Source organism: Clinocottus analis, unplaced genomic scaffold (genome assembly GCF_023055335.1).
Source record: "Clinocottus analis isolate CAN_PGR_092001 unplaced genomic scaffold, fCliAna1.0.p SCAF_4, whole genome shotgun sequence".
Lineage (NCBI taxonomy): Eukaryota > Metazoa > Chordata > Actinopteri > Perciformes > Cottidae > Clinocottus > Clinocottus analis.
The window spans coordinates 20,620,056-20,638,794 of record NW_027176153.1 but is presented as its reverse complement, the minus strand read 5'-3'; the positions used below and the strand labels follow the sequence as shown (position 1 = coordinate 20,638,794).

Sequence of the window (18,739 nt, the reverse complement as noted above, 5' to 3'; positions counted from 1 at the left end):
TATTGACTCTATATACATGTTGATCGTTTGCGACGCTTCGCGGCCGTTACTCGTGCGATGACCCTCGGACACCGACATGGATTTCCCTTCAATCAAATTTGCGAGTAGTTTGATGAAAGCTTTTGGCTCGTCTTTCATGGATAGTTTGTTTCTATTAAATGTTCAGCGGCAGCAAAAGACAATTCTTGGCAGCGCCGCGTCGTATAACCACCAATATAAAGTGGACACAGTGGAGTGGTTTCACCGGCCAACTGGAGGTGGGCGACAGTTAGGGCTCTCCCGTCCCGTGAGAACAGAAACTGTTAACACAGCAATGGCTCCAGCATTGCTGAGTGGCACTAACGGGGGGAGGGGCCGTGTAGTGAGAGGATCTCACCTCTCTCTACCCTCCAGTTTCCCCCCATCGAGCAAAAAAAAAGAAAAAAGAAAAAGCTTTCTCTTGTCTCTCGGTCGGGTGTAATGTGCGTCAGGATCTCCGGAATTCAATTACTGTTTCCCTTTTACCTCCGCGCCTGTAATCTTCCTGTTCCAGTCATATGCTCTGGGTGCCAGCCAGTGTCACACACTTTTCCCCCAAAAAAGTATTTATTTTTATGACCAGTCAGCGAGAGCACACACACACACACACACACACACTGCACACAGTTACAGAGCAGATCTGAATCCATTCAGCCCATCACATTTTGCCGAAACCTAATTGCGTAACATTTGGGGGGGGAATGTCACCATTAACTGTGGGGGTATAACGCTGCCGTCTCTAATGAGCGTTCAATTAAACAGAGAGCGTCCACCAGGCATACCGGGCCCAATGAAGCCAAGTGGATGCTTTCAAATTCAAACACTCGTCTTGAAAGCTTCAATCAACAATCCATGTTTGGAGCAAAAGACTTCACAGTCGAGAAAAAAAAAGCATCCCGCCATATTGGACGTGAGACCAAAGCATTGTTTAAACACATGAATGAGGCTCCCAGCAGCAGCCAACAGGGGGAATCGGTGTCCTTTCTTAGTCCGTTAGTCATGTTGGCTTTTTCATGCTAAAGTACATATTTCCAAGAAACGTACAGTATGAGAACATCTCCGGTCAACACAATATTTAAAATGTGTGTGATACCTTGTGGAGAAACTCAAATTTCCCAGATCTTTCAGTTGAATTATTTCATTTGTCGTTGACAATATTGTATGTAGTGCTAGTACACGGCATGTTGTTGTTTCTTTAATTACTACAAAAGCTGTTAGAAATAGTCCAAAACCTGATCTCCTGTAGAACAACACAACATGACGTGTACGCCTAATGTGAGCTTTACAGGTACTGATGGGCAGGCTCCCTTTTTTCTCTTTTGTTTCCAGTCTTGTGCTAAGCTAAGCTAACCCACCTGCTGAGTTTGAACGATTGATACTCTGTGCTATAGAGTAGCATCAATCGTTTCAACTCATTGCCCAAAATGTCAGACATTTCATTTTAAAATCAATATAGGTTCTTTTGGCTGTGCGAAAAAAAGAAAAGAAAAAAAGACTGTCATTGCGATGACGTTATAATGCCAGAAAACCCCGGAGGGGCGATGGCAACGCTGGCGTTTCGTAGACATCAGAGACCGCCATTTGCTTGTTGTTGTCCGTGATGATGGCGGCGTCACATCACAGGACGCTCACGCGGCTCTTTTTCGGAAAGTCGGGAGAAATGAGGCACTTTGTCGTTACGGTTGGAGGAACTCCTGCAGGGTGAGTTGTCGCTTCACACAAAGTTGAACAAATTGAGTGAAAAGAGGAGGAAGGCGGAGGGAGGGGGGGGTCTGTGGGCATTGTCATCACCTCTGACAAACATGCGGTTGTGTTTAATTATCAAGTGTTTACTCTCCTGCCCCGCACGTCAATCTCATGGACCCCCAAAAATCTGACACACACTGTGGCCCCACGCTATTAACTAGAGTCAACAGAGCAATGATCTGTGCCTGGTGTTCCCGTCTTGTGATAGGTGAGGATCTGCACCACCCCCTCCACCCCCACCACCCCTCCGCTCCACCTGCCTCTGCTGTCTGCCGGAGTTAATTTATCTGGGTGATAAGCAGGTGGACGAGGGGGAGAGAGGCCCTCAGACTGAGCTGCACTGTCAGACCTGGCAGACTGAGTGACAATGCTAATAGCCCGGCCCCATTAACCTCACCGCACGCTCCACCTTTATCTACCACACAAAAGACTGTTTGTTTGCTTGTTGGATGATAATATTTACCTCGTGATTCCAGCAGCGGCCCCCAGACATGACGAATACATTTGTGCATTTTTTTATTTTTTTTTTTTGCTTTCTTGAGAAGGCGCCGTGATCCACGTGAGGAGCGGCGCGAGCCGAAAAACGAGACGGCGTCTCTTTCCGCGGCGCGCGGCCTGTGACGATAAGGGGTAATGTCCTTCGGCTAATCTGTGACTTTAAAATGAAAGCATATGCTGCTTTCCCTTTTTCCTTACTTTCAAATGAACAACGTCCTTGCCGGCCATTATTCTAGCGTGCTCTTGGCTTACCACCATACAATACAGTTCAGCCTCATAAAACACAATGTATCCGCGCGTCGCATTAGCGCATTTAGGCACTTTATTCTTATCTCGGGGGCCACGGTCCTGTTATAAAGAAGTTTGGTGTTTGTAGACGGACGAGGCCCGTGGTGAGCTCGCTGCTCCGATGCCAGGCACAGGACTGAGAGATGTTGCTTTAATTGGAGAGTTACTGATCCTGTAAGGCATTTGGGTGCCAGACGTTAGCATCGATGCTTCTCGCCGTATTCTGCTGCGCAATCACAAAAATGATATTGGGGGGGACAGCAGGTGATCCATAAAAGCTGTGTTTTAAAGCCTTGTTAATTATTCTTTCAGAAGTCTAATGAACAATGGGGATAAAACCGTGTGCAGGGCAAATCTATTTGTGGGAGAGAGGGGGGGGGGAGCAAACTCTCTTCCAGATCCGGCACTTCAGAGCCGTTACCCCATCTCATCTGTCAACATGAGTCTATAATTATTAAGTTCAACACACACGCAGGCTTTGTGCTTTGATCATGCCCCTGATATTAGTCTGGTACAATATTTAATCGCCAAGTACACCGACGGGGATATGGTGTTTGGGTGGAAATATGTGCTCAAAATGGCGTATTCTACGCATAATGAAGCAGATGCCGAAGATTATATAGTTTGGCACAGCATTTGAATATGCATAGATTATCTCCTATTTGATTTAGCAGCTGTTGTCTCGATGCGGATGTGTACAGTACATCACATGCGAATACCGGGACCTGCACATTCGTGAATTTTTGTTTCAGTGTAGGTTTATCATATTTCTGCGCGTGGAAGCGACATCGTATTCTGTCTTTGGCTGGAGAGGGCTTAATACACGGCAGGCCTGCCAGCTCTCTCCCTCCGTACGAGATATGAGAAGAAGGAGATTAGCTAAGCTACCCGTCCGTGACCTTGATATTATGATGAAGACGGATAATCGCTTTCTTCCTCCACCTGCCCCAAAGCCTGCAAGGCTGTTTAAACAGCAGGCCAGGCAGTCATCATCCATTTAAAACAAATGTCTTCTACCGGCGTGCTATTCAGTGTCCTAAGTCAATTAATGATGTCACACGCCAGAAGAATAAAACAAATGCTCGCCATGTTCTGCAGCCTCCAGAGACGTGATCACAGAGAGCTGAGGAGTTTCGGATAGTGGCTGCACAGCAGTGTGCCTGAAAAGGCTTCTTTTTTTTTTGTTGCTTAAAACTTAATTTGCACATTGCTAAACTGCCTTTAAAAGCTTGGCATAATAGGAGCGGAGCACAAATAAACAGATTCCACTGTTTACTAAAATGTTTCACTATTCACCTTCTCTGTGAAAAACAAATTGGTAAATCCATGCTAACAATGTCATGAGATTACTAGAAAGCACATTATCGGAGCCCGGCACCCCCCAAAAAAAAAAACCCACCTTAAAAGCAAATGTTTGAAATAATGAGCAGGGCACAAAGTGATCCCCACTTCATCTCCACCTAACAAAGAGATTAAAAATGCAATGTGGAGCTCAAGCGCCCAGCAATCGCTGACTGGACTAAAAGAAAGCTGGTTAAGTTGCCGTTTCCCTCAGCGGCCACAAACTTGATCTTTTCTTCTCGGGGCCACATCCAAAGCAAAGACGATGAAATAAAAATGACCCTTGGTAATTGCAGTAAAATGATAATCTGGTATTCATTTTTGCGTTTTTCTCCGGGCAGATAAAAACAGACGTCGAAAATAAATACTCCATTGTATACGTTTGATATTTGCTAGATTTTATGCTAACGTGTACCGCGCCGACTGCACCTTCTACAGTATGCATGTTACATTTTTAAGGCCTGGTGTCTGGCTTCGCGCTGTAATGATGCGTTTTAAGCGGCGTAGCTGTACGTTTCCATCACGGTTTGTCGTGTGGGTGCTCGTCGGTCATTGGGCCAGGATTGCATGTCTACAAACTCGCTCATTACAGAGTCTCGCTAAAAGCACCAGCGATTGTCCACTGCCGGCCAGCGTGTCACGGAGGAAGTGCTGAGAGGGCATACCTTTCTTTTACCAGCATGCACTGAGAGTATTGAAGAGATGGCATTAGGACATAATGAGTAAAAAAATGTCTCCATTACACCGGGCCAAGAAGCTGATGGGATTTTCATGCCAGACTGAATCTCAGATGCATTCGGCAGACAGCAACCGCTCAGGACATATTTGTTTGTTGCTGATGTTGTAGTTAACAGCTGCTGCTGTATTTAAAATAAATAAATAAATAGTAAAAAAAAGGCATAAACTCGGACCGTTTTTTTCTCTCTCCGATGCCAGTAGACATGTTAGAAAGTGTGAAATTTCGTAATGTTTGAGACAAATTACTGAAACCACAGCGCATGACTGTCCGTTTAAGGAAACAATTTGTCATCAGAATCTAATCTAGTCTCAAAGTCAATGTGTTAAATGCGATTTTCATGTTTACGCGTTAAAATCTAACAACAAACATTTGGGATATCTAATGATTGTGATGGACATTTTAATTGTATTTGTACAACACACATGATCCACTCATTAGGTTAATTTGAGAGGGGAGGGGGGGGGGGGTATAGATACAAATAAAGGCTCTTCAAAGAAATAATAAGTAATTTTAAAAAAGAGTTTGAGAAAATCTGTGTCGTGTCCCTTTGAAGACCTCCTTATTTAAGTCCCTGGATTTGGCTAATAAAGCTGAAAATGCCCTTTGACCATTAAGTGAACTGATCTTATTTTCAGAGAAAGACTGGTGATTCACACAGTGTGCCGGCTCGAATGCTCTGGAGGCTAAGAAAGAAATACAGGAGGAGAAAGAAAAAAAGAAGAAGAAATGAGAGCAGAGAGGATAGAGCGGGCAAAAACAGGGAGAGCTAGCTAAGTAGAAACAGAGGAAGAGGTAGAGATGGGAAGCAGGATGTGATGGAGGTGGTGGTGTGCCAAAGTTACCCGCTGATCCATACCGAAACAGATGCATTTGATCACAGCAAATCTCGGGCTTAGAGCATAAATACATAATAAACACAAATTAATGGAGGCAAGCGGGGCATGCGTGTGTTCGGTCGGTCTGTGAGTTACCACCACAGTGACTGGAGCAGGGCAGAGGCATCCATATGGATGCTGCTTAGAGAACAGACTTGTTAACATATCTCCTTCACCGCTCCTAGCAAAGCGTTACAGAGATGGAATACATATCAGACCCATTTAATAACAACAATGCCAGTCTATGTGGGAGGGATTTATTTTCTTCTTTTTTTAAAAAAAAAAAAGCAAAATATGATACAGCAAAAAAAAAAAAGAAGAAATATCCTGCCAAGCATGATGTTCATGCCAAATTGGATCAATATCTCTCGGCAACTGTTACCATATAGTGCAAAGCACTTATTGTAATGTGCTGTACAGGCTATATATGCAGCAAGTACTCAATACTTGTAATGAAACAGTGATATACAAGGAAATACCCCAACATACCCCACAACACAAACACTAATTTGACAATCCGGCAGACGCCGGAGGCCTCGTGTTATCCAGTAACAACTGATCGCGACGAATTCCAGCAAGTGTTGGGGAGCAGAGCTGTGCAGAAGAAATGAGCAGGACTCAGAAACCCACATCTGAATTCCACGGCTCGCAATTAGAACAACCTTTCTTTTTTTTTTTTCTCCCACAAGTGCAGCAGAAAACACGGAGAAGTCAAGGATGATGAATTAGTCTAATGATTCCACAGTAATATCGCTCAGAGACAGCGCTGGAGGAAATTGCCGTTCCCGAGCGAAAGGCCTAAAATTACCCCTTAAGATACGGCTGAACTTTTGCCATCGCGCTCTCCGTTGCCGTCATTATTCAGCGAACCCTCTTGTTTGTGTTGATATCAATTGGAATCTCGCTGCCTCCGATGGCCATCGCTCTTTCATTGCCGTTTTCACCTCCTCTCTCTTTTGCCCTCTCCTGTCTGTGTGATCTCATGCTATAACAAGCACACAAAGCCCAGTGGGATGCTAATGCTGGCTCACACCCCACACACACACATACACACACACACCCTCTATCTCTTTCTCCTTCCCCTTCTGTCTGCTTGTCACATACGACTGCCCAATCCGAGTCAAGTCTGGGGCGTAATAGAGGCGGTATGTATTGTATAGGCAGTCTCAGATGGCTGGCCACTGCGGTGGAAGACAAAAGGCAGAGGCAAGCAATGATAGGAAACACAACACACAGATAATGCCACGAGGCCTCAGGGGTGAAGGGCACAGGAGTCAACCCAGCAGTTCAGCGCTGATCGCTAATTAGTGCACAGCTCTGACCTTGACAAGCCGTCGCCCCTCTCCTCCGTCAAGAGGCAGTTGTTGCCGTAATGCAACACAGGTTGAAAGAAAAGCCTCAGCTGAATGAGATCTATTGACGGGGAGGGAGAGCGGCAAAAGAGGCGAGGAGGCTGGAATAAAGAGCATCGCCACAATGCTCGACGCACTCCCTCGGCAACTCGCTGCGACTTTGGCTTGTTGCGCCCTCATTTGAATGCGTTACACAACGGCAGAATACGAAAACACAAACCTCAATAAATAAGGCCTGTGTGTGTGTGTGTGTGTGTGTGTGTGTGTGTGTGTGTGTGTGTGTGTGTGTGTGTGTGTCAGGCTGTGCCGGTCCGCGCCGATCGGGGGCCTCTCGGCCCACTCTGCATGATTAACGGAGGTAGCGACGTTTTGCTTGAATAAATTAGAAAACTCCACTATAGCTATTCACTTTTTTTGGCGGGGGGAGAGAGATACACGGCCGATACGTCTGTGTTTGCAGAATCTCCAAAGGCCCCCCCAGTAATTGAATTTTCACAGAAATTCCATGTTTACTCCACAACAAAAGAAATTAGATAAAGCACGGCGAAGCAGCAGAAATGAAATGTGTCTGTCACCAAAATAACTCGATGCAAAGCCCCTCAAAGTTAATATATTAGAAGAAAAAAAAAACCTCTTTCACTCTCCTGATGCACAGTCAGCAACACAGAAATCATCAAAAACTGTAGGCACCATAATGCATCCTGTCTCTTATGCTTAATCATAATCAGAAAATGTCTCAGTGTTCAAAAACTATTGCCTCTGTCGGTTTATTATGTGGGGGGGAAATTACCCCGTAGAATTTAAAAACCACACCCAGGACTCACGGAAACATTCGGCGCTGGGCAGCACAGACTGAGCACTTTATCATGTTGGAAAGCACTTACTCTGCTGAAATCTCATTTTACTGTTATTACTATCAATATATTACCATTACCATTATATCTCACTAACCAGGACACGGAGTTTCAAACAGAGCAGTGTAAGAAAGAGGGATGAAACTGACGAACTGAGGATGTGCCGCCCTCGCTCTGTACCGTGTTCAGAAAAACAGAATTAAAAATAAGTCGGTGTGGCCGTGGTGCTACAAGTACTGTTGAGAAGATGAAAAATGAACGGGTTCACTTTGAAGGTTTATCACATGCCGAAAGACTGCACAGCGGTTTGCTTTTAAAAACTCTGGAAAGTTATGACGCCGGCAGCACTTTTCTCCACGTCTCAACGCTTGTGTTGTTAACCTTATAATTACCTCAACGCTCCAGCTGAGACAATGCATTGCTTTCCAGGTGAACTAGTGTGTTTGTGTTGCAACTTCTTCACCCCCCCCCCCCCCCCGCTATACCCCCCTCTACAAAACAACCCTGCGTTGGCTGCCAAAAGCCTGAATGGAAAGGTATTACTCAGAACCAGAGATATCGTCTTTATTTCTGCACTCTTCTTCCTTCCCTGCCAAAACAAACAGGCGGCCTACAACACCCACAATGCAACACGACACCTCGAATTCAGTTGGAGATTTGGATGGGGGGGTAGAGGGAGGGGTTGTGCTCGTAGCGACAAATGTAGCCTGGAGCCACTCGCCTAAAGCAGAGATGAGGAGCAGGCTATAGATGTCTGTTAAACTAACTTCTGTCTCACTCAATACCCCCCCTCCACCCTCCACCCTCCACCCTTTTTTTCCACACATCAAAATTGTAGTCTTCTGCTCCAAATAAAATCAGAATTTATCAGATTTCAGACTGCTCCCCTTGGAGCCGCAAAAGTCTTTAAGCAACTTTTTTTTTGGAGATAGCGGCAGTACACTCCGACAACTGAAAACAAACTTTGATGAGAAAATCCTCACACTTCCCCTTTAAGTAAAATAATCTAAAGTGGTTTTCTCAACAAAAAAAAAAAAAAAGGTTTGTTGTTAAGATACATTATCGCTCAGCTTGTTGCTGTGCAAGAATTCATCGTGAGAACTGGCAGCAACTACAATATAGCATAACATTGTAGGCCTCCAGTAACCGTGAGATAAACACGGAGCCCCTGGTGGTACAGTAGCATACCTAACGACAGCAGATACTAGATTGTCTGTAATTAATCTCTCTGCTGTTTTCCTGGAAACATTCCTGCATCTATGACTTTTTCATGAGGGGTTTCATGTATAATGGAAGCCGGAGGGAGTGGGGAAGAATGTAAATTAAGAGTCAAGCTTGTTAGAAGGCCAGTTTGACTGTTTACATGCTCTACTTGTACTGGGTTGACCCCAGTTAACAATTCATGGTGGAAGTTTCCCTCTCTCTGCCAGTGCGGTGCTCAAAATGCGTCTGGAGCCAATAGGCTTTCAGCCAGTCTGGGTGCACTCAACACCCTTTTAGGCTGTCTGTTCCTGTTGTCCTCTTCATCTCCTCCTCCTCCTCCTCCTCCTTCTCATCCTCCTCCTCCTTCTGTCTGCCTTCTGTTAGGAGACCTGCAGGTCAAGGTCTCTGTGCCACAGATGTGGAACACCGAGTTTTCAGGCCAAAGCTTTCCCCTTAAGCATCCGAACAAGTCAAGTGGCCCAGCAACTAAGACTTTGAAGAACAACTGCCATTTTTATGAAGATGATAGCGGTCAGAATTAGGCTATATTTAAAAGTATCGGTCGGAAATATGAAACCGATGTGTGTTAAGTAACCATTAAGCGCACTCCTTTATGAGCTTCTCAAGCACAAAACTTCATGAGCTCAAGTGCTGCATGATAATAACACTTTACAAAAGGAGTCAAAATCTATTATCAACAGAGATAACCAATGTCCTTGGCAGTTAATGGGTGTCGGTGTGGAGTGCAGGAGTGTTGTGTGAAGTGTGTTGTGTGAGTAGGCAGCCATAAGGGAACTGAGCCATGTCTGTGTGCTCAGCGGAGTACATCAGGACTGAAAGGGACATCAAAGGGTGACGACAAAGGATTATGATGAGCGAGCGTGCGTGGGTGGGTGTCTATACGTGTGTGTGTGTGTGTAGAAGTGTAGGTGTTTGGGTCACTCTCCAGTCACAGGGTTAATGACTACCAGGACTGGGGGGGGAGCCTTGTCCTTCTCCTGCTGGCCATCCATAGTGTGGCATTTCTCTGTCAGCAGAGCAGAGTCTAGGGGAGTTTGAGGCGGGATAGGAGGGGGGAGGGGGGGGGGGTAGTCCAGAGGATAATGGGTATGAACACAGGAATAAAATGTATCATGCATAGTAAACCACAAAGCTGGCCTAAGAATATACAGAGTGCATAAAAGGGATGCACAGATTGCGGTGGGAAAACAAGAAGGAAGGGAAGAAACCATAAAGAGAGGAAAGCCCACGCCTGAGCCAGCCCCCCCCCCCCCCAGCTGGGAGATGAAGATGACTGATATCTGCTCCACTTCCAGCCCAATCTCTTTAATGCTAAGAGGAGCCAAGGATAGAAGCTAAGAGAAAGGAAAGGGAATTGGGCACAAGGTGCAGCAGCTCTTTTCTCAAGTGTATCTCAGTTGAAATGCAGACGACGCACTCTCTTTCTCTCTCTCTCTCTCTCTCTCACTCTCTCTCCATCACTTTCCTTCGCCTCGCCTCCCCAGCTCACGCTGTATCTCTGACTAACACACTTGTGTTTGTGGCGGCAGACAAACACCAACATCAGGTCCCTGGGCAGATGTGCGTCCCAGTGTTTCGCACAGAAAACGGATTGTTCAAATGCTGAATAATTACCATGATAATCATCTCCATCCCACAAGGGTCTGAAAATGCATACCTGACATCTGACATTTGGTACCCATGGCTCCTCTCTCAATCTGCATAATCACATTCCTGCCTAATTTCCAGGCATATGTTTTGGGGGAGAAAAAGCAGAGGTTGAATGTGTTGGATTTTGGTGTGGGCATGGAAGGAAAAAAAGACATGGCAATGTACAGTGTTTGCACGTTCAAAGCAAAACGATTTGGCTATTCAATCAATTAGCAACTATTTTGATTATTGATTTCATTGTTTCAGTGCTGGAAATAGCAGCACGCACTCTCTCATTCCAGCTTCTCAAGTGAGAAATGTCTTTGTTTACTATAATTGGAAACCATCTTTTTTTTTTTGAATAATCCAGATAAAATAATCAGCAGATTGATTGATAATGATAATACGGTGGAGACCTCTCAAAATCTGTCTGGCTCAAATTGATCACTATAAGGAGATGATTGTTATCACAGAATTGTCTCGTTTTCTGAACTAATGACGCTTCCCTGTTTACTCAATTTCATGAGCTTCGAGGAGACATTTTTCATTGAGGAAAAACTACTTTTTTTTCATGATTGCACTGTTTACGCAGCCCAGGCCTCGAGTCGCCAGCCGGAAAAGTAAAAAAAAAAAAAAGGTATCAAGGGAATAAAGTGAACACATTAGAATTGCCTTCGTTCAAATTTCTCCCCATATGTTGCCAAAATGAACGCCGCGATCAGACTACAAATTATTCACACAGCATTTGAATACATATGAATGGTTCTGTCCGAAGCTTTTTGATCCATATGAACAATTTTAAAGTATTTTATACAAAAAAGGTATCAAAGATTGTGTTGAGACCTTCAAGGCATTGCGCAATAATCCACTTGTCACCTTTGATGTAAAGAGCCTGTAAGTGTAACCTTTGAAGGGGCATTTAGTCTCCATAATTGCTTCCCAGCAGTAGCTGTTCAGAATTGACTGGGATGGTACAAGAAAACCATTATTTTCATTTTCAAAAAGCTACAACGTGCTGAGGTCAGGTCAAGAGGCGAGAGGCAAGAGGCAACCTCTGGTTCTGACATTGCAAAAGTGCTTTGAACGTGCGTCCTCTCCGATAGCCAGCGTGGATCAAAGAGTCGTCCGTGAGAAAAAAGAACCCTACTTCTCACTGGATTTATGAGCTCAGTAAACATCGTCAACGTAGGTTTACGGTCTCGATCCATAGATTAAAAGTCTTCTTCAATACAGCGTGATGTTTCTTTCGTACATTATGGTGCCATTTAGAGAAAAATACATGATGAAGCAGTATATGCTTTATGAGTGATTGGTTTCACTTTTTCACAGACAAAAACAAGATGGCGACTTATATACACAGTCTCTGGATCAACGGGAAACAGTACAGCAGCGCCATATGGGGTTTTCTGACGGCACCTTATTTTTTCTATCCTATGGATCATTTTCAGGCCATAATTAATTCGTACAAATGCATTTACAGTGCGGTCAATAACGGTTTGGCCATGTAGGTTTTGCATTGTTTGGGTTTAGTACTGGAACACATTGGATTTCAAATGAAACAAAAGGCTCTGATGTTAAAGTGCTGTTTGAGGGAATTCTCTTGAACATTATTATAGGTATCGTGAACCTGGATGATCTTCGAAGACTGACTTATCGACTGCATTTATTGTTTACATTGTATTGCGCTGTAGTCTGGCAAGAAAGAAAGACAGAAAATCTATTCAATCGTTTGGTAATGACCTTCATAGAAACACAGATTACATGTGTCTTTTGTGTTTTGCCGGTATGTGAAGAGCAGTTTGAATGTTTGATGAACTGTAATATCATATCTAATAAAAAACAAACTATACAGACAAGGATTAAACATCGATATGTACCCGCGGGTTATACAGTTTGAATCTCTTTGCTGCCAGGAAACAGCTCTCATTGGATCTGCTACACCGACAGCACAATATCAATTACCTCAGTAGTGTGTACGCTGCGGCAACGCACACAGCTTTTTTCCTTTTTTCTCTTCTTCTTTTCACACATTCAAGACATTTAGAAGACATTAGGAGATAACAAGTTGGAAACGGTGAGAAGTGATCAGGCAGAGCACTTGACAGATATGAGAGATGCAGTTAGTCCCCGTTTAGCACTTGAACAGCATCTCAGTCTGAAGGTAGAGGAAACAGGGGCTTCTTCCCCCTCCCCCTCATCCTCACCACACAATACATGGCCCACTCACATATTCACAGCTCTGCAGAGCAGCTTGGCTTCAGCGTGAGCTCCAATCCCTCTCGTTCTGAATCACGCTGTGATGGGACAGCAGTCCGGCCTCTCGTATTTCCTCAAAAGCACAGTCACTGATACGAAGCTCGACTGGCAGCCAGATCCATCTCTGGAGCTTTTTTTTTTTTTTTTTTTGCCTCCACCTGAGAGAAAAGCCCCTTAAAACCGTGATGGCCACTCATTCCCCTGAAAGCGTATTGTGGGCTTTATGACTGAGTGGCTCAAGCGAAGTGTCACCCAACAGAGGATCATCTGATGCGGGCTACCAGGGGGGTGCCTGCGTTTTATGTGTTACACATGGCTGACCCAACAATGCAGGCCCTCCCCTTACGTCTCTCTCTTTGTTTCTTATTATCGAGCTAAATGGAATTAAGAGCTTTTTCATCGGGATCTCTCCCCCCCCCCCCCCCCTGCTTTCACCCTTTTTGAACAACCTGAGGGGGATTTTAACATGCTATTACCCTTTGACACAGTGCAGGTATTGGTGGTAGGAGAGTTGTGAGGTATTTAGCCAGGGCTCCAGACAGTGAAATGGAAGGCAATGGAGAAAAAAAAAAGGCTTGCTCTCTCCTGCGAGAAGAGATGGAGAGGGCGCCTGGGGGGGCAGCAGGGGTGGAGGGCCCCAGCATAGGCCCCTGTCCACTGCAACCTGCCACACACACACACACACAGCCTGAATCCCATTTATTCCCGGTGACCTTAAATAAAATGCTGGCTACCCCTGTGGGCCCCATGTGAGGCCAAAACCAAATGGGCTGTGTTCTCCACTCTTTCTACCCCACTGCTAGAGAAAATGAGCTTCATCTGTGGGGGAACTCGCGGCCATGGGACTACATGCCCCCCTTCCCTGCGTGAGTTTCCCCACAAACTCCACCCGTTAATCTGCAAAGCTGTCGCCTTTTAATTACTGGCTTTTGGTTTTCGAGTGCGACATTATGAAAGCTCTTGAGTTGTTTAGCAAAGTTTCAACCTGCTTTTTATATATATATATATATATATATATATATATATATATATATATATATATATATACACACACAATTGTATTATTATTGCTTTTGTAGAAAGTTAATCAATTGCTGGTCTTTAACATACATCTTTAAGGTAAGCAACAGACTGAACATGGACCAAAGAAGAAGTAGTTTGTCCCTCACAGGGACCCTTACTACTGAACAGTACCTGTTCAGAAAAAAAAAGATTTATAAACTATATATGTATGTATGTTAACTTGCTGTTGCTCCAGAGTGCATGTTATATTGTTCTGATAAAATTTTTTCCTTTTTTTTCCATTATTGAATTTGGCGGATAATGCGAATTAATCACAGAAAAATCATCAACTTTGCCCAGCCCTAAATATATATATATATATATATATATATATATATATATATATATATATATATATATATATATATATATATATATATATATATATATATTACTAGGACAGCTTGCACTTTGAGACATATTGCAATTTCTTAGCATGAAGATGTACATAGACGCTCCCCAAGGTGACATGATGGGGGCCGTCTGACAAACGTGTAAGTTAATTACCGCAAAGGAACCGATAAAAGAAATATGTAATCCTCGTTGATTAAGTTAGGTTGTCAAAGCACTGGGAGGTGACAAGTATTAGAGAGGTGAGAAATTGTTAGATGAAGCTCAGTGTGTGTCTGTCTATGTCTGAAGGATTCACAGCGAATAATACAATGTATCACATATTCATATCAAGCGCTTTGATATTTGGATCCAGTTAAAACCGGTATCTGTAATGTTTTAGTTAATAAATCATTCATTGCGAGACAGAGCCAGTGGACTGGAAGCGTCGATTTCACACCACGTTTGTATTTTCATGCATCGAAATCAAGCATAAGCTCAGTTGTATCACACTTCACTAGCTGCCACATTTGCCATGGATTGCATTGCTGGATTCACACAAGCAGCAGACGTCCACATGGCTTCAGACAGCTTGCCGCCGCCAATGATGTGTAGGAATGCACGTATTTCACCTTTGATTCATTATTTTGGGGTTTTTCATGAGTTGCTTTGTTGATTTGCATAGACCATATACACGCATACCTGTTTCTTTTGTCATGAATTAAAGAAAAATACTTGAAATGTCCAGTGCCGAGCTACGAAAGTTGCCCATCTATCAAGGGCACCTCTTTGTCACATGAACCCACGCAGGGCACTGGCGGTTTTCAAGTGCCCACTACACGTCCACGCGGAGCCGAAAGTCTGCATGAGCGACTCTAATTAAAGCGGAGTTAATCACAAATAGCTGGATAGGGCCACAATTGAGGCATGTGTTAAGAATGAATTACTAATTAGAGCGGGCAAAGCATCGAGACAAGTCCCAGACTGCTTGAGAAGTCTCGGCACGTTACTAATATATGAAAAGGTATAAACAAACAGCAATCTGGTTGTTTAGCTCCTCCATCCCACTTACAAGGATCCAATTATGGCAGATCCCTGGAGCCGCCAGTACAATCAGGCAAGAGTGAGTCGGCGTTATGATTAACTGTGAAGGCCACATACTCTCTGTGGCGGCTCCAGCCAGCCAGCAGGCCTCCTTTGACAGGGGCGGTTATGTGGCTCAGTGAGCCCCAGGGCTCCAATCCCAGAACAGGCCATCGGAGAGCCCAACACAACAGAACACAAACAACAAAAACACAGCCCGAGCCTCAGATACCGCATTCAGACTGTGTTGTAATATGTAGAAGCTAATTCACTGGATGGCTTGCTTTTATAGGGCCGCCCCACAGGGTGCGGTATAACACACAATTAACACTGTAAATTCCTTGAACAATGCTCATGGCACTGATGTGTAGAGGGGGAGGCACGCACCTGTTCCTCTCTCCTCATGACTTTAAACTAGAAGACGGGGCCCTTACGTTTCATAATTGAGCATTATTTCTTTCACGCCAGACAGACAGAAATGCAGCGAAAAAGACGCCCCGAGAGCTCACAACCGGAATATTATAGGAACCGCTAATCTTCGTCGGCGACATTTTGGTCCGATCAGCCGGCAGGTTTCTCAGCCGTGAACCTCCATCTGTGAACACCAAAGGCGCAGGTAGCTTCTAAGCAGAATAGCTGTTGAACAGGATGATTCTATATCAAATCATTTCCAGTGCAGCCCACATCCATACATCCAACTGTGCTTTTCACCACACTTTCAGCGGGAATATCAGTGTGCAGCCGAGAGGTAAGCTGGGCGATGGATGAAATGTGCTCTTTTTTTGGGCCATTTATCATTCAGTGCTGGAGGTCGTGTACAGTTAGCCATCTGGATCCTGGGGAACTGTAGAACATTGTCCCCGATACCAGAAAGTAAGGAGCAGTTGAGCCAGAGACAGAGGCAAAGAAGTTCCTGTGCACGGAAAAAGCTTTTTCACAGAAATAATGACACAAAATAAATACTTTTCATTTATTATTATGTAACAGGTACAACTGTATGTACAGCTTATGTAATGCAACATTACATTGGGAGGTTTTTTTTTTCCCCCTTTCGGTTTCTCCACCACAGGCAGTGTGGAGAGAAACACTTCTGTAAAATCAAACTAGAAAGGGGATCAGTCCGGATCATCACCAGCCATCCGGCACTAACAAGAAAGACACCTACAGACACACTGCTGGAGGTGAACAGAGTGATACTGGCAGTCCTGCACACACACTTATAGGGCACTCTGCAGGTGGGAGGCAGTATGATCCAGCATTAACTTTAACCTGTGTGGTGATGCCTAAGATACCGACAACAACATGCAGCCCACCTCCGATGCCTTTGTTTACCTTCCTCTGAGCCGAGGGGGCCGAGTGTTTAAAAGGGTTCCTCCCACTCCGGTTCAGGGAGAGAGAGACTGCGATTGGTAGCCGTCATTATTCTGGGACAGGAAGCTCCTCGACCCGAAGCGCAGTCCAACTTTTCACGACTCCAGCCAATCGTTCTCAGTTACACTGTGGCTTATACGCCCGTGTGTGTGTGTGTGTGTGTGTGTGTGCATTTGTGTGTTTTAAAAGTACACTCTGTTAGTACAGCGGCAACCGCCAGCCAAGTCCCCTCCCCGATGATTAATATGCGGGCTTATGGAGGAGCTGCAGGGACAAGGGGGAGGTCGAGACTGGAGATTTGTCTGTGGTTTAATTAGTGCATTCCTGGCAAATTCTCCATCCATAATTATGGCTGGGGTTCTTTCTGACCTTTCTGGTATTTTCTGCATGTTTGGCTTTTATCTGATCATGTTTTATTCAGGATCTTTGTTGTGTACATTCTGTTCAACCTGTCTCTGCTGCTGCTCCACACACACACACACACACAAAAAAAACACTTTACAGGATGGCCAAACAGCACTTCTATCCTTTATGATTTCCCTTTGATTCTTTTTCTCTCCCCACTCTATGAAATTACAAGGTTGCACCATGAAGCGATGGGGCCAATGTGGCACCGGCTGAGAAGCTTGTCCAGAAGGCAGACATACATATTTATAAACATGTCATTCTGTTTGCTTTCATGAAATTCTATTTTGCGCGGATGGGGGGGGGGAAAAAAAAAAAAACCTTAACAACAACATGTGAATAGCTCGCCGATGTCCCCATCAGCCACCCGATGGATAGAAAGGAAACGTTTTCTCTCCTAAAATTTATATTTCAGCTGGAAAAGGAATGGGGTGAAAAAATGATGGCGGGGGGAAGAGGGGGGGAATGAAGCTGTTTAGTTAAGAGCTTGCACATCCGTAAACTTAATGACAAGGATAACACTAGCTTACACTAAGAGATTCATTATGTCAAACTAGCATTGCTACGTTGAAAACCTTTCTGCATGAGTCATGCCTTCATTCTCACTTCTTCAAATGTATAGCCCGAGAAAAAAGAACAGAAATATGGGGCACGAGGCAGTCACGCTAGATACTTCATAAGCCGTGTAGCTCACACATGTCGTCTGCACACACTATAGACATGATGAAGACTCGTGTATGCATGAACACAGGCAGACACGCACACACGCATGCATGCACAGCCCTGCACATACAAGAGCAGAGGCAGCGCTGGAGGGGATTTGGATTGCCAGGGCCCCCGTGAGGGGGCGGGGGGGAAGCGATGGCTTCCTGTTTGCAAGCCTTTTCTTTAGTGAAAATGCTTAAAACGGGCCAAACGAGAGCAGTGCTTATCCAGCAAAATTGCTGCTAGATGGAGCAGAAAGTGCACAAATTTTCTATGACACCCCAGTAATGAGGTTTTATATTGACCCAGGCACAGTGAGTGGAAGGGGCTCGCCGCTGCTCCTCTTCTTCTTCTTCTAAACTCAGTCGACTCTCCTCACCCTCTGTTTGGGGCCCCGCTACAACAACCAGTATGGGCTCAGGCAGGTAGCAGAAGAAAAACACACACACACACACACACGACTAAACGAGGGGCACTCATCAAGTATTTATAAACCTCCATTATACTGCTGCTGCTTTTTCCTTAAACTGTGAGAGAAAAAAAATACATTTCCCCCTCTTGCACAGACGGAACATATTTTCTTGCTCATAACATCAGAGCTGTATCGGCATGTAACTGTGCTGCTTCACCGGGTTCTCTGGCAAATTTAAGAGCAGACAGCAATTTACGTGGCTTTATTTGGCAGAGGTGCATACACACACACACACACACACACACAAGCACACACGCACACACACACCTCCCCAATATCATGTAAACCCTTTCAAGTGAGTTGTGCTTACTGGCCTCTTTCACTTTGATGTCACATTTTCGTTGCGTATAGATTTAAATGCTCTTCAAGTACAACTTTTAATGAGATTAAGGCAAAGTCAGTGCTGGGGAAGTGATGCACACTATTATACACGGGTCAAACTTTGGTGCTCCACCCAATTAATTTAGAGCCGGACCAATTGGGCAATTAAC

General features: G+C 44.6%; 1 protein-coding gene across 12 annotated transcripts in view; it reads right to left on the bottom strand.

Annotated features, from left to right (window-relative positions):
- Window positions 1–18,739, bottom strand: part of camta1a (calmodulin binding transcription activator 1a) — a 275,394-nt gene that overhangs the window by 204,010 nt on the left and 52,645 nt on the right. The gene's annotated exons all lie outside the window — the stretch shown is intronic.